The sequence below is a fragment of the Sturnus vulgaris genome, chromosome 2 (genome assembly GCF_052056855.1).
Source record: "Sturnus vulgaris isolate bStuVul1 chromosome 2, bStuVul1.hap1, whole genome shotgun sequence".
NCBI lineage: Eukaryota > Metazoa > Chordata > Aves > Passeriformes > Sturnidae > Sturnus > Sturnus vulgaris.
Genome location: NC_142244.1, coordinates 69,753,630 through 69,780,921, shown reverse-complemented (window position 1 = coordinate 69,780,921; position 27,292 = coordinate 69,753,630). Strand labels below are relative to the sequence as shown.

At 41.0% G+C, this 27,292-nt stretch overlaps 1 protein-coding gene across 3 annotated transcripts in view; it reads left to right on the top strand.

Moving 5' to 3' along the window:
• The first annotated feature begins 4,108 nt into the window (after positions 1 to 4,108).
• KLF12 (KLF transcription factor 12) overlaps positions 4,109 to 27,292 on the top strand; it is a 234,501-nt gene continuing 211,317 nt past the window's right edge. For 2 of the 3 annotated variants that reach the window (XM_014870959.2, XM_014870953.2), the window contains exon 1: positions 4,111 to 4,194. The gene's annotated coding sequence lies outside the window, so the exon portion shown is untranslated. Of the gene's footprint in view, positions 4,195 to 27,292 lie in introns of all 3 variants that reach the window. The other variant, XM_088159748.1, reaches the window with a different exon arrangement.

Sequence of the window (27,292 nt, the reverse complement as noted above, 5' to 3'; positions counted from 1 at the left end):
TCCCAAATAAAAATGCATTTAGGTTTTGTTTTGAGTAGTAAGGTTGATTTTTTTTTTTGCGTTATTTATTTGAATTAGAAAATTGAATATAACTGAAGTGGAATGAACAAAATTAACAAATTATTTTTTTAATAGCTGATGTTAATTTAAATTACAAAATCTCTCAATATCCAACACATTACTGATGTATTTCAGAAGTATTTTTATGTGTTTTGGGCAGACATTGTTAAAATATGCTATTGATTTCCCATTTTCTTTTGTTCCGAGGTTCCAGTGTACTCTCTGCTGGTGGTGCCATTTTCCATTTTGAAAAATGATTGGTTATTAAAAAAAAAATAACCTTAATGCATGCCTAAAGGTAGAAGTTACTAAATTGCATTGAAGAGTGTTATTTATTTGCACATGGATTAGGATCTAAGACAAAATTATAAAACAAAGAAGACAACGAAGAAAATTTTGTATAAGTGGAGGACAAAAATGGGAGATGAGAGGCTGAGGAACATTAAGGGGAAATTTTGTAGTACCTTATTTTTGGTAAGTTTTAGGAAACTCCATTAGGGGAAGAACAGCTACAGGAAGACTGGAAAGAGCCATCTGACATTGTAAGCAGTGGGACTCAATAAAAATGATACAGTAGAACAGCTCTGTAGATAACAGGGCAGAATTGGAGAAGAACTACAGAAAAAAATCTAAAATCACACATAAACACACTTGTCAGGCTTTAGAAAAAACAAGCAACCAAAAATGGTCAGTGGGCTGATTTGTTCTCTTGGCTTCAAAAGTATGATTTTCTAATTTTAGAATTATATATGGCAGTACACTGTTAAAGTTCCTGTTTCAAAATTTAGGACTGTGTTTCTGAAAAAATGCTGAAAAGTCCTGTTGATTCAGAGGAAATATAATCAAAGTTGCTTCTTTCAAGGGAAAGAAAAAGAAGAAAAAAGAACTTTCTAAATCTTAAGAAATACTAAGTGCTTTCAAAGTATTTCTGTGTTAAAATGTAAGCCAGAATATTTTCAAACAGACGAAGTACGCTCAGCTTTGTTAAGCTAGATGAGACTGGAAACAGAGGGGTCAGGTGTATGGAGTGAGCCAAGATAGTGATTTAGTAGGACAGGTTTTCCATAAAAGTATGTGATTGAGAACTACATTTCTCTATAAATCTGTGTTATATATCAAATACTAATGTGTAATATCCCTATTTCTGTACCAATCTATTGATATATAATCATGTAATACATTCCTCTTGCAAATGTAGCCACATATTTTTTTTGCTTTAGATACTGCCCTGCAAATTCATGTATATGGGTAACAGTTTTTAGTAGCAGGCAATAGACCATGTAAACAGTCAACATAGCACATAATGAAACTCACGAAGAACAAATTTTATCACCCAATGTCAGTCAGCCAACCCCTCTTCTAGATGATTTCTTTAGATATTTTATATAAATGAATAAAATATTCCTAAGTATGACAAAATGAATATTGATGTTTTAAAATATTTTATCTGAAATTCAATGGAAATGAGCTTTGTCTTTTTTTTAGGGCACAGCAATGTGTGTAATGTGATGTTTTCCTGTTATGCACCTTATCACACTGTCTACGTGCAATCTTCTTCTTGCTATCACTATTCATTTTTCATGTGCCAAGTATTCATTAATCCTTTCACCTCGGTAGGTAGAAACCAGTTTTTTTCTGCAGAACACTCAGCGCTCCCTGTTCCAAGTCGTATAAGAAGGATGACTGTTGTTAATATTAACTTTTTTTAATTGATAAATCTGAATATAAGCTATACATCTGTCCAGGGATTGTTTCCAGCTGTCTTCTGTAGTAGCCCGTTTCCTAAGGGATTGCATACTTTTATCTTTAAAAACAAGTGTTACAACGTTAACTTTTGACTTGAGTGAAATCTAATGAATCACATATGTAATTTACCGGGAGTAGCTAGAGCTTGTTCTAATCTAAACTACTGGCATAAGGAAATATGTTGCTTGGGTCATTAGACTGTATTTTAACTCTGTGCTCACTTTCCTCCAAAGGAAACGATTAGACCAGAGGCAACATTACAATAGCAAATCATGCCTAATCCCCTTCATGGCTTGTGGAGAAAAATATTTCTGTTTATAGCTATTTTAACATTTCTTATTTATTATTCTGCCTTTTTTCCCCCTTCTCTCCTTGTGGAAATAGAGGTAAGATGCAGAGACAAATAGTGAAGGGTTATATTATCCAAGCCATTTATGCCAAGAGGCGGCAGAGGACCATTACAGGGAAAGAGATGAGTAGATATATTTCTGGCAGCTGGCATGAAATCCTCTTAGGGAACAAACATTGGTTCTGGTTCTTCTGGCTTCCTCAGTAAATATTGTGATGAGCAGCAAATATTAGTTTGTATTAACTGAAAGTAATAGCAGTTTAGCAGTAATTATTTACCTGTGCTCCGCCTAGCTTTCTGTGTAAATACACAAACTGTATGGGCATTTACAAACACCCTCACACGACAGGCCAACCTCCTAGACACGAGATCCATCCCTCTTTTTGCTTTTTATTTACCCAATAGTTGTTATGACTGGGACTCTCAGGAACTGTTGAGCTGACCGTGAATTTGAGAATAAAGGGTGGGACTCATAAAGAACTTGCCGTTTTCTACCTGCTTCTGCCAGGGGCCAGCACAGCACCTTGATTATTCAAAAGGCCTTTAAGCTTCCTTAAATTGAATGGCCCCCGACCATTGCCCAGAAACCACCTGAGCAGGCAGCGCTGGTCAAAGCTCACCTGTGCTCTGACCACACCGTGTTTACTTTATGCAACACGAACCACAGGGGAGGAGGCAGAAAACACCCACCTCAGCTTCACATTAACAAAAGGCTCTCCAAGGCAAGAGAATCCTTAGGTAACCTGTCCGGCCAGATTAATAGCTTCAATACTGCCCAGGCACGGAGCAGGATCTTTCCACCACGTGTTCACACCATTTCACTGCGTAAACACGTAAACACGTGTAAGAATGCTTTTGAAAAGAAATAGAGATTTGCTTCTTAAGGTTTAACTGACTCTTAGGGTTTATATTTTTGTTTCTCAAGGTTCTGAAAGTTCTTCTTTTAAAACATTAATGTAACAAAGACTTTATCTAAAAAAACCCAAACTTTAAGACCACGGAATCTGTTCCTCTGTTGTTATTTAAACCTTTACAAGCTGGTATCTGCAGACCTTACATGAGAAAATTCTTCCCCATGAAGGAAGTTCTGAGTTTGCAGGGGCGCGACTCGGGCTTACAAGCGCTGACCAAAAAAAAAAAAAAAAAAAAGAAATAAAACCACAACCCCACGCCTCGACTACTTCTCACGAGCTGCAGCCTGGCTGTACGAAGAAAACAAAATAAAAGAGAAGCGAATGGCTTGCAGCGCCCAGCTCCAGGTAACAGCGGGGGCCGGGCCCGGCCGGACGCTCCAGCGGCGCGTCCCTGGGGCGGACACATCGCCTAGTGTGTCCTTTCCCCCGGGACACCCCTCGGTGACCCGTGTCCCCCCTGGGACCCCTTCAGCGCTGCTGCCGCCCCATGCCGACCCCTCGGGGCTCCCCTCCTTCTTGTACTCCCGGGGCTCCCCCACCGCCTCGCCCCCTCAGTATCCCTTCGGCGCTCCCATGGCCCCGGGTTCCCCCACGCCCCGCACCCCGCTGAGCCTCCCTCGGCGCCTCCTCACCCCGCCCCGCCCTAGGCGCTCCCCCGCCCCGGGCCTCCCCTCGGCGCCCCCGCGCCCCCGCTGCCGGCCCCGCCCGGCCCCTCCCCGCGGCGCCCCGCTGCCCTGCCCCTCCCCGCGGCCGGGCCGGGGCCAGGGCCGGGGCCGGGGCTGGGGCCGGGGAGGGGGAGGCGCGGCCGGGCGTTCCCGTCCCCACCCCCCGGGGCGGGGCGGGCGGCGCACCGGGGCGGCCGCGGGGCGGGGGCGCGGCCCCTCCCTCCCTCCCCTCCCTCCGCCCGGCTGCCGGTGGGGGCGGGGACGCGCCGCATGCCAGCGACGCCACCGGCGCCCGCCGTGGCCGGAGCAGGGGCCGGGAGCTGGGGAGGGGGACACCGGTCCGGACCCTTTGTCTGAGCGGCCGGCGGGGTGTCGCGGCGGCCCCAGGCGAGGCGCGGCCAGGCGGCGCCGGGAGCCTCCACCCCCGGCCCACCCTGCCCGGGCTCATCATGTGACGCGGGTAAGTCGGCGGCGAGCGAGCGCCGCGGCTCCCCGGGCTGCCCCCATTCATTTCCCGGGGACGGCCGCCGGCTGCCTCCGCCGGTGCGGGGTGCGAGTGCGCGGGGCACTGCCCGGGGAGCGCGGGGCGGGCGGACAGACAGACACAGAGCGGGGACCCTGTGTCAGGGAAGGAAACAGTTTCTTCTCCTGCTCTGCCGCTTCTGCTCAGGTCTGTGCCGATTCCCTTTCTTAGCAGGATAAACGGCTAACGTGTGTGGGTTTTGCCGCTGCTGTCCCAGCCAGCCCGCTATTTAAAAAACAAACAAACAAGAAAGCGCTCCTGTGCTGAAGTTAAATAATTTTAAAGAACAGGAGGGGGGCAGGGCGCCCACCCCGCTTCCCCCGGCGCCGCCGGGGCGAGCCGGGGGTTAACGGCGGTGCCCTCCCTCCCCCGCTCCCTCCCCCGCTCCATCCATCCCCTCCTCCCGCCTGCCTCCATCCCTGCCGGTGCCCCGGCGGCAGCGATACCGGGGTAGGGTGCTAGGGGCCGGCCCGAACTTTTCCGTCAACTTTCCCGCTGAGGCTTTAGGAGGGGGGAAAAAGGGGTGGGGGTGGCGGTGAAAAAAGCAGGGGGCAAAAATAAAAAGCGATAAGCAGGGAGTGATGAGCAGCGAGCTGGGAGCGCCCAGCCCTTTGTGCTGCCGTCCCCGGGGGGGGTGCGGGTGGGGGCGGGCGGCCCCCGTGCGCGTTCGGGGCTGGGCAATTAATATATAAAAAACAAATAACAAAAAAGTATGAAGTGTAGCGCTCTGTGGAGGGGAAAATCGGAGTGTAACGCTCTATGGGGGGAAAAATTGGACTATAAAACGCTATGGGGGGGGAAAATAAAAAAGCAAGAGCGTCGTGCTGTATTACCTTCTACAGAAATAATTAGCTTCTACGGAATAAATGCTCGCTCTTGCAGAAGTCGGGAGCTTGGGGAGCAAACCGCTGGTATTTACATTTAACGCGTGAGCCCAGAGCCGCTGCGGGAGATGGGTTACCCCATGGCATCAGCGTCACCCTGTGAAGCCCTCCGAAAGCTTTCCGCTGCTGGGATGACATTTCCTCTGGGATGAGATGTGGGCTCCTGTCCGCCTCCCCCAAAATCCTGCACCACCGCTGGCGGTTGGATGTTGGGGGAGGCGGATAGGAGCTCCTAGACGGGTTATTTTGTATTCCCCTCCCCGTGGTTTGCAGGGATGCGATGCTCCGGTCCAGACAGCGGTTTTTTGGGCTTTTTTTTTTTTTTTTTTTTTTTTTCGGATCTTGGCGTGGCATTAAGTCCCGCAAACGGGCTTGCGTGGGAAATCCGATATTTCATGCGCTTAGGGGGGAGGTACGAGCCCTTTCGGTAGGAAGCACTGAAGAGAAGTTCACTTGATCGGGGTCTGTATAGCGCTTGTAAAATCCTGCTAGCTCTTGGCAGAGCCCCCTTTCCCCTGAGTAAGACAGTAAACTAATTTATTTTTAAAATTTTCCATCGTGAAGTAAATGATACTCTTATCCCTCCCTCCATCAGCCCTTTTTTGTTTTTGTTTTTTTTTTGCTTTTCACTTTTCGTCTCGCCACGGCAGGTAGATGATTCGCGGCAACTTTGCGCGGCTGCTTTATATAGCGCTGGCATATGGGCTCCATTTTCTGCTCTCTGGTTGGTCTACAACTCTGAAATGCACAGGAACAGCAAAGTGGTCGCAGCGTGGGATTAGTAACTGTGCTGAATAGGTCACAGATGGGGCGATAGGAGCATTTTATTAGTGACGTAAGGCTGCATAAACCAAGTCTGCTTTTTTTTTTTTAATATATTATTCGTGCTGTGGGAGGGGGAGTGTCTTGAATATCTTTCTAATGGGACGTAATCAACTTGAAAACGCTCTCTGCAAGCTGGCATGTCACCTATCGTCACAAACCAACCGCGCATAGCGAAAGAAAACATTGCGGATTTTTTTTTTTTAATGTCTTTTTATTTTTTTTTCCCCTCCCCGTGCTGCCAGAGGCTTTGGCAGCCGTGCTACGCTGCTGCTGGCAGGTGCCCGGGCTGGAGGCTGGTGGATGACATCACCCCCTTGGTGACACCCATGCGCGCCCCTCCCCGGGCCAGCACCCCCGCCCGCACCCCCCCACTGCCTCCAGAACAGCAGTGGTGGCATTTGCATTTTCCTCTTCTTATTTCTTTTTCTTTCCCCTTTTAGTATTTTTTTCCATCTTTTTAATTTTTTTTTTAAACTGTGTGTGGTACCTGGAACTGGGAGGAGGGGGGCACTCTGACGAGCGCGTTTTTTGTGGGGAAAAAAGCTTTTTCACAAAGATGTATGCCGTAGGTAATTTGATGAGTGGGTGCACCTATGCTGGATGGGCTGGGAAGGAGTTTAGGACATGGGAGATACTGTTTGTTTTTTCTTCTGATAGTGAGGCAATAGCAGATGTGTAAATAGAGGGAATGGGAAATGATATATTTTTAATGCTGTCTTTTCCCCCTAGCAATAGTTCATGATAATATTTCCAGGCCTTTCTTTGCTTTCTTCTAGAAAAACCTTTTCTGGAAAGGCCCCCGACAGTCCAAGAAGACTCTGTGTAACAACTTTTAAAAATAAACTTTTAAGATTCCAGGACAGGCTAATCGTGGAGTCCTCTGCCAGCTGTTTCTGTCAGGATCAGCCAGACCTGAACATGCATGAGCAGAGTTTCTCTCCAGATGAGAGGAGGCAGAAATGTGGGGCTGAAATAGCTTTTCACCTGGGAGATGTTAGAATGGGGTCAGCAAAGGGCTTGGGCTGCAGAACCCTGTGACAGTGGCTGTTTTCCTCTTTGCTTAGACCAAGGTGGTGTGTGATGGTAACCACCACAGTTAAATAGAAATACAGACCATGTATTTGAGGAACGTGGGCAATGCCTTTTCTGAGTGCTTGGGGAGCTCTCTGCTGCTCAAGGGAATTGCAGAACATCTGTGTAATTTGGTGGAGTTTTCAGTGCTGCTAGGGTATCTCATTGTTTAGATTTAGATTGGATAGTCTGTAAAATAATGGGAAGTTGTGTGCCTTTTCTCATGGCTGGGTGCATGATGTCCACTTATGCAAGCATTCCCAGAGATAGAGTGCTGTAGCCTCCTTGCTTCAGGCTGCTGGATGACCTATGTGAACCTTGTGTAGCTGCTAGCACCACTTCTCTGCATGGCCAACCTTGCTCTTCAGTAAGTGTTGTTTGCTTTGTGGAACAGGTCTCATTAGCAGAAAGTTGGTTTTGACCAAGTCTTAGTTTGCATCAAGTAAAATAGGAGAGTGTGAATGATGTTTGTTCATTAATAAAGATGGAGATACGAAAACAGTTACTGAAGTGTCTTACTTGTGCCTTTTGAAATACTGTATCGTGATTTCTTTTGTTGGAGAATGATTGTGGTTTGCCTTTCCTTGACATAACTACAAAATCAGCCAAAAAATTAATTTCCCAAAATAAAAATTTTGTTTTTAGAAAAGCTGAAACGGATGTAGTACCCAGACTTTGACCTTCTCAGCTCCTGACTAGTAGTTGTTTACTACAGCTGCAGCTGTGCATCTTTGAAAGAGGAGGAGCTGCAAACACAAGCATGCTCACTTTTCCTGCTAAGAGGAAAACATGTAATAAACATGCTGTTTCAAAGTGAGATGTTATGTTTTGAGCAGTCAGGTTGTGGCTTTTCCTTTCTTTCATGCAAATTGGGCTGTGCTGTATCTGTAAGACAAGTTTTGAGTCTTGCAAGTGCAGAACGTGAAGGGATGAAATGACTATGTTTCCTATGCAGTGAAAAAGAATTAAAAAAAAATTAAAGTCATGCTTATACTAAAAAGGAGAAATGCATTTGCACTGCACTACTGAGGACACTGTCAACATTGTTCATCATTGGAAAAAGTTCCATGTAATCTTAGCCTGTGTTCAACAACTGAACTTTAGACAGCTCTCCTGCTTCAACTGTATAATTTTTTTTCAAAGTTGCTACTAAATGCAAAAACCCCCCCAAACAACAGCAAAAATTATATTTGATGATTCAGTGTCAAAATGATTGCATTAAATTATAGCTAGACAGATGTATGTTGACAAACTTGATTGAAGTGTTGATCAGACCTTGTGGCACTGTTGCAAAAGTGGGTAAAATTGGACCAATCTGATCAAAGTTGTGGAGTCAGTTTTGGTTTTTATATATGTGTATATGTGAATTTATATATGTAAATATATATCTAAACCCCAGCCTCAATCATGCTGTGTTTGCATTTTGAATCTCTCTTCTGTGCAGAAAGTTCGCTTAGATTTTGTGCGTTGATATATGTGAATTTTTTCATACTTCTGCAGAGTTTGATGTAACTGATAGGTTTGAAGCTTATATGAAATCTGTGCTCTTATTTGCTCCCAAGCAACGACTACAGGAGATCAGCTCAGTTGGCCAGACCATAGTGCTAATAGTGCCAAGGCTATGGGTTCTGTCCCTGTGTGGGCCATTCATTTAAGAGTTGGACTAAATGATCTTGCAGGTCCTTGAATATTCTGTGATTCTACAATATGAAAAATGTAGTCTCTTCTTTAATTAGTTCTATTTACCTTTTGACTGCAGAGAACTCTTAGAATAATACCGAGAGATAGAAAGAAGAGGGAAAATGAATGTAGCTTTGCCAGAAAGTGTATCTGTGCTGTATATAAGTGAGCTTGTGTGGGCTTTCTTGAGTTCAGTGTAATAGCTCTTCATATTAATTAGAAAGCCTTATCTAAACTTGGGACAAAACCAAAATTGAATTATTACATACTTTTTTTTTTTTTTTGCATCTATGTCTACTGCAGAATTGTGTGTTTTGATCGAAAGAAGACTAATTAAATCATGCCATGTCTTGGTTCTGTAGCTATTTCTGTAATTTCCTGGATTTTTGGGGTGGCATGGTGGCATGAACCATCCAAGCGTTTCTCAAATGCATGGTAAAACTTGGAAGTGAATATGTGAAGTCATGTGATATATATTCAGAGACTGTATGCTTTATACTGTCTGTTTCTTCATGCACTCAACATCTGTACACATCAACTAACTCATCAACTCCTGTTGCAGAATAGTCCCTTCAGCCACAGATACAAGGGTAGGACTTACCTCGGTGTTGGATTGCTGATTTTTTTTTTTTTTTTTAAGTTCTGTAAAATCACAAGGATGCAAAAGCTAAGGTTTATTGGAACTAAAACTGTGTCAGGATCAAGAGAGATGCTATTAATAAATACTGTTAAAATTGATACTAAATGAAGTCGGCCAAGACTGTCACACACTGGCATTTCTGACCCTCTGAATGTGATCCTAGTAATGTCTGTGCTTTTTAAAAAAATCTGGTTTGTTTATTTGTGCATAGATTTGTTTTTAAAATTTTTGTTTGTTTGTTTCTTGTAACAAACGCCCTCATGTGCAGTGGTGTTTATCCTTTTGTGGGTGGCTGGCAGTGCTGGCATTGACAGCCTTTGGAATTGCAGTGCAGACCAGCACCACTTGAGTTAAGGAATGTCTGGTTAGCAGTAGCGAGCTTTTGTCCTCTCTGTGAACCAGCCTTCAGGACGGGAATGAGGCGTGCTCTTTGCTAATGGCTGGCACGGTATTTGCTACATAGCAGAGTAATGATGGGACTCAAAAATCCCGAGCTTTGTTCCTGGCCTGGCTGTGGGGCGAGTGTGTTCTCGTTGTTTAAACATAGAACAATCAAATGCATGACCTTGGACATCAGCGCTGTGAAGGGGATAATTAATCAGATGATGTATCATGCCGGGAGACCCGAGTTCTAGTCCTGTTTTTGTCATGTGTCACCTGGGACAAGCACTTTGTTACACTCTCTGTAAGGTGGTAAGCAGTGACCCTAATTCCCTATTAATGCGGGGTGTTGTCCAGTGGTCAGAGCAGCAAATGGCACAAGGTTTTGCGTGCTAATGCTGATCCTCCTGCTGGCTGCTTAAATAATTTCCTTTTCTCTGCCTTGTCCAAGAAGAGTTTTTCTGGTGGTGGTGTTGCATCTCTGTTGTGGAGCCTTGCAGGTCGCTGACAGCAGCACGGGCAGCACAGGGATGCTGGCAGGCTGCGTGGGTGCAGGGGGTGTGTGCACAGAGCTCAGGCCAGCTGGAAATAAGGTCAGGTCCATTCCCAGAGCTGGAGATGCTATCAGTGAGCTCTGGAAGCCTTCCTGAGTGAACTGTGATTCTCATATACTGAGTTCAAGTTTTGACAGGCTGCCATTGACAGGGTAAAGGCAACGATCAGTAACCCAGCATTTTCTCTCTGTGGACATCGGAGGAAAAATCTTTCAAAAAAAGTATTCTTTACAGAAAAAGTACTGAATTTTTTTTTTTGCTTTTTCTTTTCACTACCAAAATTGTCAGAAGTGGCTGGTGTGTTCTTAGATACTTTCAAATCAGACTTTGAAGAATCAGTCACTTCAATCTGTTGAAATGATTGAAGTTTGTTAACTGGAATATGCAGTATTAGGAATTTGTTACATCAGTTTCAAAGAATACCTGGGACTTGTTATATACCATGGATGTTCTTTCTTTCTTTTTTTCCCCTCAAGGTACCAGCATTTTCAGATGGTCTGCAAGAAACTGAGGGGATATTTTATAGCAGACATAATAATAAGTTGTCATCTGAGGTAGCCACTGAGATATTTAAGATTAGCGATATCAATTGCCAGTTCCTCCTAGGAAAAAAAAGAAATATAATGACTATGAATATTATGTAGTAACATTTGACAGGAATCTGAGTAGGGCTTAACTTAAAATCAGAATAATATAGAAATGTTTGGGGTTTTTTTTTGTATCTGTCTTTATTTTGAGTGTTTAATGCTGGCATGAAACAGTTTTGAGTTAGTCTTCAAATACGGGTTGGCAGTACTCTAGAAGAGCATGTAAAGAGCTGTGATTGATGACATTTTAAAATCTTTTAAAGTATTGGACAGTAGTTGGAGCTCTTCCAGTTCCTTTTTCAGGGAATCTTTCAGTTGCAAGAAAATTGCAAGTGGGAAATGAAAAGATTTTTCTTAAAAAAAGAAAGGTAAACATCCCTTTCCACTTTCTATAAATCGGTAACAGTTACAAAGCAACTTAATTTTTTGCTTGTTTAACTAGCCAAGGAAATCGTTTGTGTAGACAGTGCCCTACACCATTTTGAAAGGAAAAAATGAGCTTTTGAAAGAGAACATGCAAAGTTGGTCTAGTTAGGAAGCAGATTTGGAAGCTGCTGTTTCTGATAGCATTGCCATTTTCGAGATCTATGTTCAGCTAAATCAACATTTGGCTAAAGTGTCTATGTTGAAAGAGTATATCTTAATACTTGGAGACCTTCTGTTTTGAGGTGATAGATTTGTAATTTTTGATTGTGACTTTAGTGGGATAAAGTTTACAATAGTAACATCAAACAATTAAACATAATAAACTGAAAAAATAATGAGATTAAGTGCACTTTCTCTGCTTTACATCCCATCCAGTATCTGAGACAGATTTATTTTGTGCGTGCTGGAGATGTGCTGTCCTTTGGGTTTCACATATGCTGGATTCAGGAACACAGCATTTCCTTTGCATTGCAATGCTAAAGAAGTATCTGGGAAGGCAGGGATGGAAGGAACTGAACTCTCTGCATAGCAGTCACAGACACCTGCCTAAGTCAGTTCTGGTGGAGAGTTTCAATGAAATACCGTCCTTTTCCAAAAAAGAAGAGCTTAGCTCATCCAGAAGTGTGTGCTTAAATCACGACACCAGAATAATTCTTACGGTCAAAAGACCTTCAGAAAACCTCTCTGTTGGCTGACAGTACAGGAAGTCTCAGATGTTTGGTTCACACGTAAATGAGTACATTGTACTTGTTAGAAAGTAAGTGAGAGAGCACTTGCAGTGCACAAATCCTGGAGAAGCCCTGGAGGCCCTGAAGGGTTTGGTGGTGGTGAGGAAGGAATAGCAGTTTCTGTGGGCTATTCTTGTGGCTTTAGTTTTTTTGTGTTTAACTTATCCCATATATTGTAAGAGCAGGTAGACACAGGAAGGCTGAGGTTTTCTGCAGTAGGGACAGCGTGAGGAGCTTAGTGGTTGTTACCCAAGTCCTTTTGAGGCCATAGCCTGAAGTCCATTGACAGAAATGAAAGGTATTTGTACCTTCAGATCCCGTTCCCCCCCAAATACTGCTGAAGTTCCACTTGTATTGCTTTCATGGACACATCTTTTTTTTTCTTAATGTAAACAAAAAGGAAATAAAAAAGAGGAATTAAAGTAAAAGAAGGAAGTTTCTTCTTGTGATGTATTCTGTGTGCAGTTTATGCTGCATGTTCCCATCCATCAATTCTCATCTCTGTGTGTTTAGTTATTGCGCTGCTTTCTGCCTCTTGCCAGCAGCACTGCCTGGCCTCTCTTTGGGTGAGGAATGCTGCTGTCTTCCTTTTGCTGTAACCCTTCTGTTGATAACTTCGTCATTAAAAAGCTTCTGAATTCTTATAAGCAGCCACATTTTCTGGATCCTGGATTATTTGAAAGTGACTTTAACAAAAACCATAGCCACTTTAACTACTCCCCACCCCTGTTTTTTCTTAACATTTCTACTTGTACGGTTGTGTTTTTAAGACATCTAAAGGCATTTATAGGCTACATTTAGATATGTGTGTGTGTGTGTGTGTATTTGCTGAAATTGCTACTTGCTTTGCATAAGGGTTATTTTCTCAGTAGTTCAGTGCCTAACTGGCAAGCCCTTGGAGCAGGTCTGCCCTCCTGAAAGCACAGCTTTCTGTGGCAGAGAGAAGGAAAGGTGGGGTGAAGGTGCTCCCCTGCATTTGGTTCTGAGTGCTGTAGTGTCTTTGAGCAGACCAAAGCAGGCCAGGGTTACTCCCATACCCAAGCTGACTCCTGGCATATTACTGTGATATCAAAAATAGAAACATGAGGTTAGTGTGAAAAGTCTTTTCATATTGCTAATGTGTTAGAAATACAAAAATTATCAGCGGAAATATTCTCTTTGTGTTAGTGTTAGAACTACTTCAGAAAACGCAAAAATTCTAATCTCTCAAAGAATCTGTAACAATAATTTTTAAAGGAGAGAACAGAAATGAGACACATGCTATGGCAATCATTTGGTATGATCTAAAACAGTAATTCCAGTCAGTATTTGACAGACATTAAAGTTTTCAGTTTAAAAGTTGAATTACTAGACTGCAGCTCTTTTGAAGCTTGAAGTTTGGCAGCTGTGTCAAGTACAGAAATTGTGTCCTAAAAACGTCTTGACAGTGCTGAAATGCCATAGAAGAAGTGAAGCCACAAAGCCACATTAAACCAACATATAAGTTGCAAAGACTTTTAAGGATTTCTGCCTGGATAAACAAGTTTGAATTTAGCCACAGATGTTCAGAGTTCAGTCTTAGTTGGTGATAGGTTGGCATTTAAGCAGATAGCACAGGAAGTGTACAAGTTGAATACAGTATACTCACTGGAGACAGGACTTAGTGAAGTGCAAAGAAATATTATATATATTGTAATATTTCTTATGGGATCAAATTGTAGTTTCAATGATTTGTATATCAGGAGAGACCACTGTGGTCATCTAATTCAATTTAAATAATGCCATCAGTCGAGTATCACCTGGTCCTGCACAAACTATGCATGGAATTGGAACATTCTGTGAGTAGATGTTTGTAATGTAAAAAACTTTATGGCGTGGGCAATCAACTGTCATCTTTGCTCAGCTGTTCCAGTGGTTATAATTGCTCTAATCTCTATGCATTATTTCTTCCCTGAATTTATCCATATATTTGGCTTCCAGCCACTTAACCTTGTTATACTTCTGTCTCTTAAATGAGTGGTCAACCAGTCTCCTGTCAATTCCTTTTCTGTCTTCATTTTCAGAATGTGCATAATTGAACAGTGTTTTACTTTGTGGCTGTTAAAGACAGTGAATTGATTTAAATCATTTTGACTTCAAAGTAGTGGGCAGGAAAACTTGATTTAAACAATCAGTTTAAATCTTGTTTGGTTTCTGCAGTTCTTACTCATTTTCCATTCCCAGTGCTTTCTTTTGGGTAAGCGATGCTTAGTGTGCTGATACACAGCAGATGAAATAGTCTTACACAGAGTATACTCAATTTTTTATTTGAGAGAATGCATTCTTTGCATACCCTTAAATTTTTAAAGTTCGTGGAGTTAATGTTCATTTGCTGTGTTTGAATTTTTAGACGTTTAATGTTACAGTATGGCTGATGTGTTTCTGATTTACTAGGTAGTTTAGTTTTACAGTTGACTTTGTCAACTATATTTAGAAATTGGAACTCGTAAACTGTGGAAAATATAATTAAAATAATTTTTAATAATATCTTGATTTCTTTTTGATATGCCAGGTTAGTTTAAATATCTTAATAAAATGTATGAATGTTATAATTAACTTTTATAGTGAATAAAGAAAAAATAGTACTTAGTTATTAAGAGAAACTCTCAATTTCTGTTAAAAACACCCTGGGGAGTTTTAGTACTAGTAGCTATCACCCTTCAGCATATTGTTTATATTAAAAGACTGTAAGAGAAACATATTTACCTAGTTTATTTTGCTTATGGTCTTCTAAATGATCCAGTAATTTGTGGTGGTTGAATAAGCTGTGAGAAATAAGATACTGTGTTCTGCACCTGCTTATTGATTAGTTTGTGTTTCAGTTTTGTTTAGCCTGTGTTTTTTATAGGGTAAGTAGTTTCTTTAAAACTTCAACAGCAAATGAGTACTGCTTGGGCATTGATGAAAGAAGGAATGTAAATTGGTTTCATAAATTCAAATGTTATTCTGGTGAAAAACTTAAATGAGAGTCAGAATTTTTCATTGGAACGTATAATAATGTTACAGGAAAAAGCTTTTCTCTACCAGACAGGTTTTGGAGCAGCCTTGGTTAACCTGCTCCTTCTAAACATTGTCTAAAGGTAGGATTGGCCAACTGCTCTTGTTTTGTGAAACTGCATATGAAAAGAATTTTTTTCAAGTATTTAATTTAAGCTGGTGACACTGACACCCCAGTTCTCAGGTCCTTTCTGGGCATGTCTATTACCTAAAGTATGAAATAGGATGCTCATTGGCCAAAGATACCAAAAGTGCCAAAACTGAGCAGAAGCACCCATGCTTCAGTGTTTGGTGTGCTTACCTTGTGCTGCACTTCTCAGACCTTTAAGTCTCGTACTCTGTTTTGTTGTGGTTTTTTCCTATGATTTTTCAGGATGATTTCAATTTTAATAATGCTGTTATTTGGGTAGTCTGCTCCCTTTCCCCTGCAACTGCTTTTCATTAGTCATACCAGTTTTAAAAGAGTTACTAAGAATACCTGGTGAATTTGCTGAGCTCTGCTCAACTTGGGGAAGTTTTGCTCTTTAACACTAATCTTATCTTTGAAGTCCTGCCGGTACCCAAACAAACCAGACGTTTTCACTTTAATTATTTCATCTTTTTAGAGAAACTTTTCAATGCTTAGGTATACACTACTCTATTTCCTCAGTCTTTTCAAAGAGATACAATTATCTAAATAAAACTTAATTTCTTCATATTCTGACTTCAAAACTATTATAAGTAACCTTATTTTACTAAAGCTAAAGGTGTGCCTTTTTCCTTTTTTTTCTGCCTTTCTCCTAACTTCTCAAAATAGCAACTGAAGACCAAAGCAAGATTTTTTTGCTTGCCAGTTTTTTCATTGTGTAGTTTTATTCAGTGTGATAACTTCCTTTCTTCTTGTATTTGTCATGGATGGAGCCAGGCAAAATGATGTAGGACACAGAGCTATCAAAAAGTAGTACAATTGGAAAGGTAATTTGCTTCTTCCTCAGAGAGGGAGAAGGAAGCTTGTTGGCTGTTTTGCTTTCTTTTTGCAAATTGACGTAACTAGTGCAGATCCTGTGAGAGGGATCAGGGCTGGAAACAAGGACCATTGTACAGCCTAGCCTTGTGCAGCACTGGAAAGTGGTGGTCAGAGGAAAGGTTTTATTAATACTTCAAGCTGCCTGAGAGCAAAACGAACCAGGTAAAGAGCACTAGAAATATATCTCGGCATGATCGATATTCTCTGATGAAAGAATATCTCTTTATGCTCTTGAGAAAAGTCCAAATGGGTGTTTACTTATCTGTGTTTTAAAAAAGGAAAATGAAATACATTACAAAGCTAATTTTACAATTCACCTCATGCATTGCTGCTGCAAAACAAATTGGCCTGTGAGGAAAGATACCACCTGTATAAGATCCAGTTGACTTTTGGTGATTTGTTAGTCCCAGCATTTGCTCCAGTTCCTCCTCCTTGACAGTCTGTTCTTCAGTGCAGTATCTGTTGAGACTTGCAGTGGGATGCTTTCACTTTCCTCTGTTGGGCTTGCTGCTGTTTATTATCTTTATGTTCTTTAGGAACCACCAGTTTATTAAGAAATAGCCCTGTGCCATCGGACAATGATGGGCAAGGCTCCTCAATGAAGCTCACAAATGTCTTGACACGGAACTTTTGAACTTTGTCGTTTAAATACAGTGCTTTGTATGGCAAAGGAGAAATGTGAGCCTAAAGCATTTGTGGTCATTAGCTTTAAATCTTTTCCCTGCAAAGGCTAATACTGATTTCACTTTTTTGTTCAAGTGGAATGTTCAAGTGTTGTTTCGTGTTCTTTACCGGAAATGTTGCTCTTGCTTTCTCCATGCAGTGACTGTTAGCCCTTTTATCTATTTTTATTTTTGAGTTTTTAGGGTTTTTTTAAATGCAAAATTAGTTTTTGTTGCACAATTCTAAATGTAAAAACCACTCATACCTTAATTTACATTTTCATGTTATAGATGACATAGCATGTTATAGGTCCCTGGAGCCCTGAATTTCTGCTGAGGATTTATTGCAGCAGTTCCTGAAAACAGCGTGGTGAAGCAGTAACCCCTTGGTTTCTGGGTTGGTGCGTAGGCAGCTGGAACTGCACATGGTGGCTCAGTGCTGGTATCTTGTATGACCTTTGGAAAAACTTGTAGCACCTTACAAGTTGCTACATGGAAAGTGACTCCATTTCTTTAATTTAGGTCCGACTGTCAGATGCTTTGTGTGTCCTGCTCTTCTGTATCTGGGACAGCTGAGGTTTGAGGTGACTATGACTTCACTTGCAATCTGGCAGGAGGGTCCCGAGGGTCCTTTCCTCTCGTTGCAATCTGGGTGTGGTCTGCCTGTTCTTTGTGTTCTTGTGTTTGTTCTGCCTCCAAGATCTTGGGAAAGTATTTCTGTTCTTTCCATCTGTTTCCCAGTTGTGCTCTTGGACTCTGTGTACGTTGTCCTTCTCTGGGATGAAGGCAGGATGCAGGGGAGAAAAACTACTGAATTAAAGGGTGTGGGGAGGACATAAATGATCCAAGAAAACTGAAGGTGTGTGTTTCATGAGTAAATGGTGGCAAAAGAAAGCCCTTTGTTGCTCAATGTTCACTTAAGGTCTTTTGAAAACTACTTGCTGCTGAGTATACTTACCATGCAACATGGGTTTCTCTTATTGCAGCACTGGTTATTATCCCCTGAACATCTTGCCCATTACTGTAATCTCAGTCATGAGCTGTGAAATGACATTTTTTACAACAACTTTGAGACTTGCTGCAGGACAGAAACTGGTTTTCACTGCTCGCCGAAGAAGTTGACATACCTAGTGTGATGCCTGGTATGTTGCATTGAGTGATTCTGTAGCAATGGATTCATTTTTGTTGTTAGAACAATCCTCTGTAATGTCAGAAGTCTTCTGGCTGCTCCTTCCAGGTTTTGGGTTTGGTTTTGTGTGCTGTTCTTGAATGTGTCTTTGTAAGCTGCGGATTCGAGCTGGATGCAGTGAATTGCCACAGCTGAAGTCCATGAGTTTACCTCGATGTGTATTTCATCTGGAGGAGGTTCTCAAAGGGCTGGTGTTTCATTGGTTATCCTGAGCCACCAAAAAGCATCCGTGTCTTAACCTGTGTTGAGTTTCGCTGAGTAAGCAAAATGCAGCATCTTGAGCTCTGGTTATGTTTTGTAGGTGTTTTGTAGGTAGATGTGAGCAGATGAGAGAGTGTGATATCTATTTTTCTAGGCTGTATTCTTTTGGTGAAGCTTCAGAATCTTTATTTTTCAGCAAGAATGTTTGGACACAAAATGCTCTCTAAATATATCATTGAAAAACACATTACCTGGCTTTTTGAAACAGAAGTCTCACAGAACTACTAACAGACAGGAAAATGAATTTATGTTGCTTTGATCTGCCTTCAGTGTGCAAGAGCACAAAAATACTGTCATAGGCATCTTGTTTTAAAGTTTTAAGTCTTCACATTTATCAAAGTAGAATTCATAAATTTGTTATTTATTTATTAAGAGTTTACTTATTTTCCTCCTCTCTTCTTCAGGTAGAGATATTATTTTGTTGCTACTTAGCTTATAATCTTGCTTCTTCCAAAGATCCCATCTACAAAATTTGAGTATATTTTATGCTCCTCACCATTTATTTTATGTCTGGAGGATGCAGTGAGCAGTCATGCCTTAAATTATTGTAAATATCTGTCAAATAATAGAAATAGTAGAAAGAAGATCAAGTAAGCAGCATTCTGTTACAACATGCTACTCTGTTCCTAGATTTGATATTTCTATCTTCATTAATATTTGAACTTTACTATGAGATGCATAATAATGTTTTTAGAGAGGGTGGCGAGTTACATACTGTAAGTGATGGCTGGTAATTTGGAAGTAATTTAAGAAGTGCCTCTTTTACATGTGCAAAATGGATGTAATGCTGTTTACTCAGGACGCTTTAGGTGTCTACCATTGGGAAAAACACATACAAAAGCTGAGTAATACAGTGGTTATAAAATGTGTGCTTCAGAGGACAGGGTCCACAGAGATTTCTGTACATACTTTCTGTGTGCAGTACTTTAGTTGCTTCTGTGTGCTGATTTTTTTTTTTTTTTTTTTTTTTGGAAGATAGGAAGATACAAGGAAAAGTGTAACTTCTTTGTCAGACTGAGAATATCTTCTGTGAGCCTTGTAGCCATGAAAAGTGTATTGAAGGAGCCTGTTTGCAAGAAGTATTGCCCGTTTGGTTTCCTTGGAAACATGAAACATGATTTACAAATATTGACTTCAGAAAGCTGCAGCTTAGAGGAAATCCTAAACTATTAGTTCAGGCTTTTAAATTAATATCGCTAAAGAGTTCTGACTATGTTGAAAGTCACTGCATGTCCACTAAATGACATTTATAATAATTCTGTGTTACTTGGTGTAATAGCCAAATCTGAATGCTGGAGGACTGGAAAGAATCTGCGTTTTACTGGAAAAGGGATACTGAACTGGGAACCTTGGCTCCAGTTTCGCCTGTGTTAAATATCTCAACTCTGGACAAAATAAAAAAAATGTATGCTCTTAAAAGTCAGATAATGAGTGCCTTACCACTGATGGAGGGCAACCTGGAATACTTTGTTCATGGTGAGATTTAGACACTGTAAATTATCATTCATGTCTTGTAAATGTTTTAAAACTCAGTGGAGGGTAGTTTGACTGCTCCTTGTTATGTTCATGCAAGAGATCATGTGATAAACTAAAGTAAATTACATTTACTGCATAACTTACTTTTATTGTATAGGAATTTTCATATACACTTATTTTTAAAGACTGCTGGTCATAATTTGGTCTTGCTGGCCTCATTAAATTTTTTGAAATGAAAGCTGCTTTATCTCTGGAACACAGTGTTAGTTTATCTTGAAATTGGTGTTTGATTCATGCTGGGGGGATGGAAAGGGTCACCAATATGAGAGAAGACACGTACAGCAGGTATTGCATACCTGTCGTGAGTGCTGACTGCTGAGTAAAGATTACATCTGTGCACTCATTAGTGAGGAGCAGGTCTTGGTTCAGCCAATCTAACTGAGGTGCTGCTGGCTGTGGTTTAATTTGAACTTCATGTGCCAGTACTGGCTTATGTGGTTCCAGTTACCACCCTTCTCCTATGGTGTGTGTCCCTCTGTCACTCAGACAGCTTCTGCTGTCAGCAGACTGGATTGGATCAAGAAATGGCCCAAATTTCTTCAGTTTCACTGAGTTATTCTTAATTTGTGTTATTTTCCCAGTTCATCTCCCAAAACACTGTGGCTGTGCAGGAGCAACCAGGTGGTTGGAGGCATAAAAGCACCTCTAGCCATTCCCAAAGTTAAGAGTGGGAAAGCCTTGTATTCCCTATGCTCTTAAATCTAGAGGAGAACACCTCCAGAGCAGAGATGAGGTGAGATCTTGGGTTTTCCTGCAGAAAAGCCATGTATTAGTCTGCTGGTTGTAGTGCTAGTAGCTTCATGGCCATGAGGAGGTGACAAGGCACAATTTTTAAGAAGCTATGATGTATTAGGTTGAAAAGGTAATACACTTTGAAAGAATATGAACATGCAAGTCCTGTGCTTCTGTTTTTGACTGGGGTAAGGCTTTGTGTCTCAAGACATTGGATTCTTTTCCCTCAAGATATCTTTCACGTTTTATACAAAATATCATTACTCCTTATGAACTATGCTTTTCTTGGAGATTATAAAGGTGTTTATGGTGGGTGTCCTAACGTGGCCTTATGTAGTTATGTAGCTATGCTAATGAAGGCAGGATGAGCCTTCATCTGAGGTTGCAGGAGTTTTATCCTGGAAGTAGGAGGTGGGATGCAGGTAGGTGGCTGCCCAGGTGCTTGTAAGGATCAGGACCTCAATACGCAGAGGCATTGGTGGTGTAGGCAGACAAGGACTGCTGTAAGCTGTAGGTCAATGTGTCAGATAAGATGGTTGTGTCTGTAAGATGTATGTCTTGTGAGACAAAGGACTGAGAGCAACTAGGGACACCACAGAGACCTCCCTGCATGGGCCAAGCAGTGCTCTTTTTCTCATCAAGCCACTTGAACTAAGGTGAAATGCTTTGCCTCCAGTAGTTCTGTAGATAGTGTCTTGACATCCTGAAGGCTACAAAGCTGTTTATCTCTCTGGATGCTAAGGAGGGATTCATCTGTATTGTGTTTCAGTGGCTGGTTCTGGCTGGTGAGGGAAACTTGCTCTTGACTTACCCCATGCAATGGCTATGGATTACAGTGGAAGAGACTGTGAGGAGGCAGAAAGATTAATGAACAGGAGGAGGGAATTAGGGACGTGTGGAAAGAAAGTTCGTATGCAGAAAAAATACAGAGAAGTGGAAGATGGCAATGTTGCAAAATCCCAGAAAATAATGGAGACTCTTGTTGGCAACTCAGTGTGATGAAGCTTTAAGCTGAAGGGGAGGTCAGTAAACTGCAAAAAAGTCTTCTTTGGTGTTTACAGAAGGAAGACAGGGCAGTGCTTGAGTCTTAGGGTGGGTGTTTTTTTGTTTGGTTATATTTATAGTCCACAGATTAATCAAAGCATAAGGTAGGGTTGTATGTGGCTGAAGTCAGAACAGGTGTACAGAATTGTTCATTGAGGATTGTAACCATGCCTCAAAAATTGAGTATGAAGGCTTAGGATGGCAAACATAGGAAAATAATGATATCAAATGAACTCTAGGTCTTTGTGTAACCAAATAAACTACATGGATTAGTGCAAAGTAAGTCAAGATGGGAACAAGGTTTTATAGCATAAGAGTTCTGCTAAAATTAGGATTGTTTTCATGTGAAGCCGTTGTGCCAATACAAACTGAACTTCATATTTCAGGATTGAATATAAGATAAATACCTCCAGAGCAATCTGGAGACAAGACACTAACTTAAACTTTGAAGGGCGAAGGAATAACTGCAGTGAAGATGTACAGAGAATTCTTAGAATACAAAAGTAGACGATAAAAATGTATGAGATGGCAGTGTGATATTGCTTTCATTATTCTGGGATTTTTTATTTCATAATATGATGAGTGTCTTCTGAGTATCACACACTTTAAGTGATTAGGATAGTGGCCATATAAGGTATGCAGCCTCTAAGGGAGAAGCTGGGAAAAACACAGCCTTAGACCTCTTGCTTTTTACTGATTTTTCTAGGGCGTCACCACTAAATTGGTAGTTGCAAAAACTCACTCCTTTAGAAACATCAATGGAACTTCATATATTCACTGTTTTTCTGGCAGAATATTGATACTAATTTTAGTTTTAGAATCTTTGCTGGCTTTAGCACATACATAACTGTTTCTAAATCTACCTGTTTATTTAGCTGTCGCTAAATAAATATTTATTAGTATAATAATCTGTAATAGAAATATTTATATTCAGTGCTGTATAATACTGGAGGCGCTGAGCGCCTCTCATCTTTGTGGTGTCCGTAAAGCAACTCCAACCCAGCATCAGTGTCCTCAGATACATGGCTCTTACTCAGGTTGTATTGACTTTTTTGAGTAAGGTGATGAAAGAAGTGAGAGATGACATCAAGCACAGATAAAGAGGAATACCAATTAAAGTAAAAAGTATGTCATTCTGGCTTCCTTCAGCCTGTAAGCTGTGTGAATCTCTGACAATCAGCTAGTTATCTTACCAGGCATGAGAGCTACAAGGTGTTAAAGCTTTCTGGACAGAGCACTTGTGTTATCTGTAACCCGATTATAAAGAAAAGAAAGAGAGCTATTTTTTGCTAGAGGAACATGGAGACTATTGTTTTCAGCTCCATGATAAGATGTTTTTCACTGTTGAAGCTGAAATCACCATTTGAAGTGTTCAAGGCCAGGTTGGATGGGGCTTTGAGCAGCCTGGTTTAGTGAAAAGTGTCCCTGCCCATGGCAGGGGTGTTTGGAACTAATTGATCTTCAAAGACCCTTCCAATCCGAGCCATTCTGTGAATCTACATGAGAGAAGCTAGTGTGGAGGTAAATTGCAGATGCCAAGTCCTTGAATCAGAAAAGGCCGTTTCATGTCTGCCATTCTGTGTCTGTCACCAAGCTGTCATTGCTGAGTGTGAGGTTTGAGCCAGTGGCAGATGGCTTCCTCTGAGAAGAGGAAAGGACAAGGAAGAGAAGTTATGCTAGAATTGGCAAAGCCCAAAGAGTAATTCTCACTAACTGAAAGGAACTAATTATTTTGGACTTGTGTTTCTGGGCTCAGATCTGTATGACTTGAAAATACATTCACCAAACAACAACATACTGGACTGGGCATAAGTAAATAGTAAAGTTACTGGGAGAATAAAAATTACTAGGTTTAAGAGAGAATGATTCAATTGTCAAATGGTAAGTTAAAGCAGCCTTGTTTTAATGTACTCTTAAAAAAACCAACCCCAAATCTGAGATACTGCCAGACACCCTCTTTAGTTAGCAAACTGCAGAAGCATGTCTGTGCAAAATGGGAAATGTGTTTACTTGGCTAGCATTTTTGAATTGAAACATTGTAGATGTTGTGAAATACTGTAGAATGTACAAATGAGCATATTGTCCAGAAAATCACATTGCAACACATACACTGTTCATACACTGTGAACGTAGTCATCTCACTTAGTCATGGTGGTGGTCCCAAACTAATGAATGTTGAGATTTTGTGGACAAGACTTAAGAATCTACTCTTAATTGGAGAATTATCAGTATTTTCTGTGTGGTGGGGTGAGGTAGAGGTGGGAATGGAGAGGAGGGAGGAAGAGAATCTGCTTCTTACTGAGTTAAAGGTGTTTGGTTTTTCTGAAATTAATCAGTAATTGAATTAAAGCAGGGAAGAGTTGGGGATCAAGGTGAGCAATTGAGAGGGGAGCTGCTGGAGGACCAAAGCGCTTTTGGTGAGGGAGCAGTGGGAGGTAGAGTGGACCCCACAGCATCTCATATCTTCCTAGTGAATCTGAGAACTGGTTGGATTCCCACTTGCCAATAGTCTGTTTGGGAGAATAACAGAGCAGGGGCAGCAAGACACAGATTGACTCACCAAATAGCACGGAATGAAGGAATAAAGTTGTGCTGCTCAGAAGTGTTAAACTACTGGAAGTGCTGTGCTGAACGTGCTAGGGTGCCACCTGCATTGGTGAACAGGGAATATTGAAAATATGCATTGGTGGGCTTTGTAATTCCCAGCTGAAGAGCTGGTGCCTCTGCAGGGGTATATCCAGGTTGTTTGGTTTGAAGAGCAGCTCTTTGCCCAGAGTTGTGCACCTGCACAGTATGTCCCTCTGACTCTGTCTCACTTTCCACTCATTAGCAGAAGCTGCATCCTTTCTGGGGACTGGAGAGCACACCTCTCTGAACCACAGGTTCATCTCAGCTGGAGCTGAGATGCTCTACAAATATACAAAGACTGTGGCATAGGGGTAAAAAAGTGTGTTAACCTTGGATTTACTGAAAGTTTAAAGAGTGAAGTTTTCACTGTTTACACAGTAGATAGAAGAGTATCTATTCAGGGAAATAAACCACTTCATGTCAAAATCTAAAATGGCTACTGACGGATTTTTTTGAAACAACTGTGCTTTTGAAAAGTCAAGTTTTTTTAATGTGCAAGCAGCAGGCACATTGCACAGTGGAGTTTCACTTTCAGTTCTATCACCAGCAGCTTTTTGCTTGGGGTGTTTCTTTGCTGTGTCCTGAATGTCACTACAGCTAGATTGAGGTATTCCTTCATAGTTTCATTGTAGTGTTTGGATATCCAATAGTGAAAAATCATCTAGTTTGTAGATACTCTGGGGCCTTCTTTGCTAACTTTTCATAGGTACTTAAGCTAACTGTCCTTCATGCAGATTTTCATATTTTATCATTTTGTTTGAGCTTCAAGTTTAAAAAAAAAAAAAGGTTAATTTTTTTTTCTTTTTAATATTTGACAATTTGGGCTGCTGTTTGCTTCCTTTTCGTAATAAAAGCACAGCAGATAAATAGAGGCCTCCATTCACATGCAGGTGATACCAAAGGAATTAAATACTGACTGCTGCATTGTCTACTTTCATTTCCCTGTCTAAGAAAATAGCTAAATTCATTGGGAAAATACAGGAACTCAGCATTGTTCATCTTGTCCAAGCATAATACATAGAAGAAACTATTAATTCAAGCTTGCATTTATATTCTTCATAGCACTTAAAAATTCCTCCAGTCTAGTTGCCAGCTGTTCCCTCTTAATTAATCTCCGTGTGTATAATTTCCTTTCCCCCTTTTTTTTGTGGTGTTGTTGTGCTATCCTTAATTGTTTGGGCTTTGAAATCTAACCAGGTAATTGGGCAACAGCCTTCCCCACATTCACTTCCCAGTGGCTAACTTCTCTAGCAGTTGGGTACAGAGGAAGATAAAGACTGGGGAATGTGAGAGTGTAGGCAAGGGCTTTCCTGTTCAATCCCTGGTACAGGTTGTCTGTGTGAATCTGGAAATGGTATCAGTCTACATTTTTCTCTTACTTAAATATTTATGATAATACTTGAGGGAGGTGAGTGTTGTTGTAAAGCTACTAAAACTGGTGGTTGTTAAACTGGATTGAGACAGTCTGGGTGCAGACTACAAGTGCAAAGTTTCGGCGCATTTACTGATGTAGTAAAATTAGCCTGAAAATTTACCCATAGGTTTCTGTAGTTGGGTACTGAAAAAGTGCATCTGCTTTTGAAACAGAGCAGAATCACGTATTAGTCTTCATATTGAGACTTTGAAAAAAGGGGGGGTATGTATTTATAAATAAGCATAGGATGTTAGTGAGAAGTATTCTTTATAGATGGCTCTCCTTAAAAGTTCTTGCATGAGTAATTAACTGGAGACAGTTATTACCCTTCCTCATTTGGGAGGTACTGAGAGGCAACCAAAGAAGTTACTGCCTTTGCATCATTTGCCTTTGTGTTACAGGCATAAAATTTGTTTTAGTATCAACACAAAGGAGATAGTGACTACCCTTTTCTCAAGAAGTGTTGCTGTCATTTTCACCAGTACAAATTGTGAATGGAATGAGATGGTCGTCACCTTGTGTCACTTGAAAAGTTTACAGATTTTACCAAGATAATGGTTTCAGACAGATGAACACATTATTCAGGTTTTAGCTCTTACGAATTGTTGCATAGCAGTGACAAGGAGCTGAAATCTTGGAGAGCCTGGCTTTGGATAGTATGGGATTTCTGTCAGTGTTTCTACTAGAATGAAGGGAGGAAGAACAATTTTGATCTTTCTCTTTAGATGGCAACTATATGAACACACAACCCTATTTGTGCTTAGTGCATCAGAACTCAAACTGAAATCAGAAAAGTAACATTTTAAAACTATTTTTTCTGTCTTCATACTGAGTTATATTAGAGTTACATCCAAATGGATTATTCGTCTTCAGGAAGTCGTTGAGAAGGTGTATGAATACTATAATCAACCTGTTTGCCAAGATCTTTAGTAATGGATTTTTTGTAATTAAATCAGTACTCAAAGCACACTTCAATTTTGCTAACAGTAGTGCCTGATCAGAAGGCCATGACGAATAACATAGAGTAAATGGTTGGTCCCTTTGAAGAGAAGCAGATCTCCTCATTTGGGTCTATCCAAAGACTCAGTGACTGTAAATTGTCATTTGCTTTGAGAGCACAAAAGCTATTCAGTTATGTTAATCAGCAGTTCTGCATCATCACAGAGTTGAGCTGTGCTTTTCTTGTTCTGTCAGAGAATTTTTCCTATAAATGTGTAATAAATGTTCCATTTTCAAATAATTTATTTATTTGTACAAGACAGGTCATAGATCAGGATCCACTTATGATAAGCATTTCGCAAAGGAATTTTTATGAGTCTTTGGGGTAAGACACCAAGGAATAGATGGACACAAGCAGATACACAGGAGAGCAATGAGGTAATACTTAACACCAAAAAAAAGCCACAAATAAGTGGAAAAACACCCCAGGTCTTTGCACATCCAAATCATGCTGAAAGTTTGAATGTGGACAAATCCTTCTTGTGGCTACAAAATGCACTATGTAGTGTTTGTGTATATATATAAAAATGTGTTCTGTAGATATTACACTTGGTATGTAAAGATGGTCTTTTCTGTGTGTTTCAACTTTCTTTATTTGATTGTTGCTGTGTTGTATATGAATGGCCTTGCCCTTTTTTCTGAGTGTGTCGTCTCAGTACAACTTGTGCTTGTGCAGCAAAGGAGCTTGTTCATAGCAGTGTTGGTTCACTGCTCTCACTGGCTCTTTGCTCTTCTTGACCTCCTCTTGTTTTTCCTCTCTACTTAGCAAACAG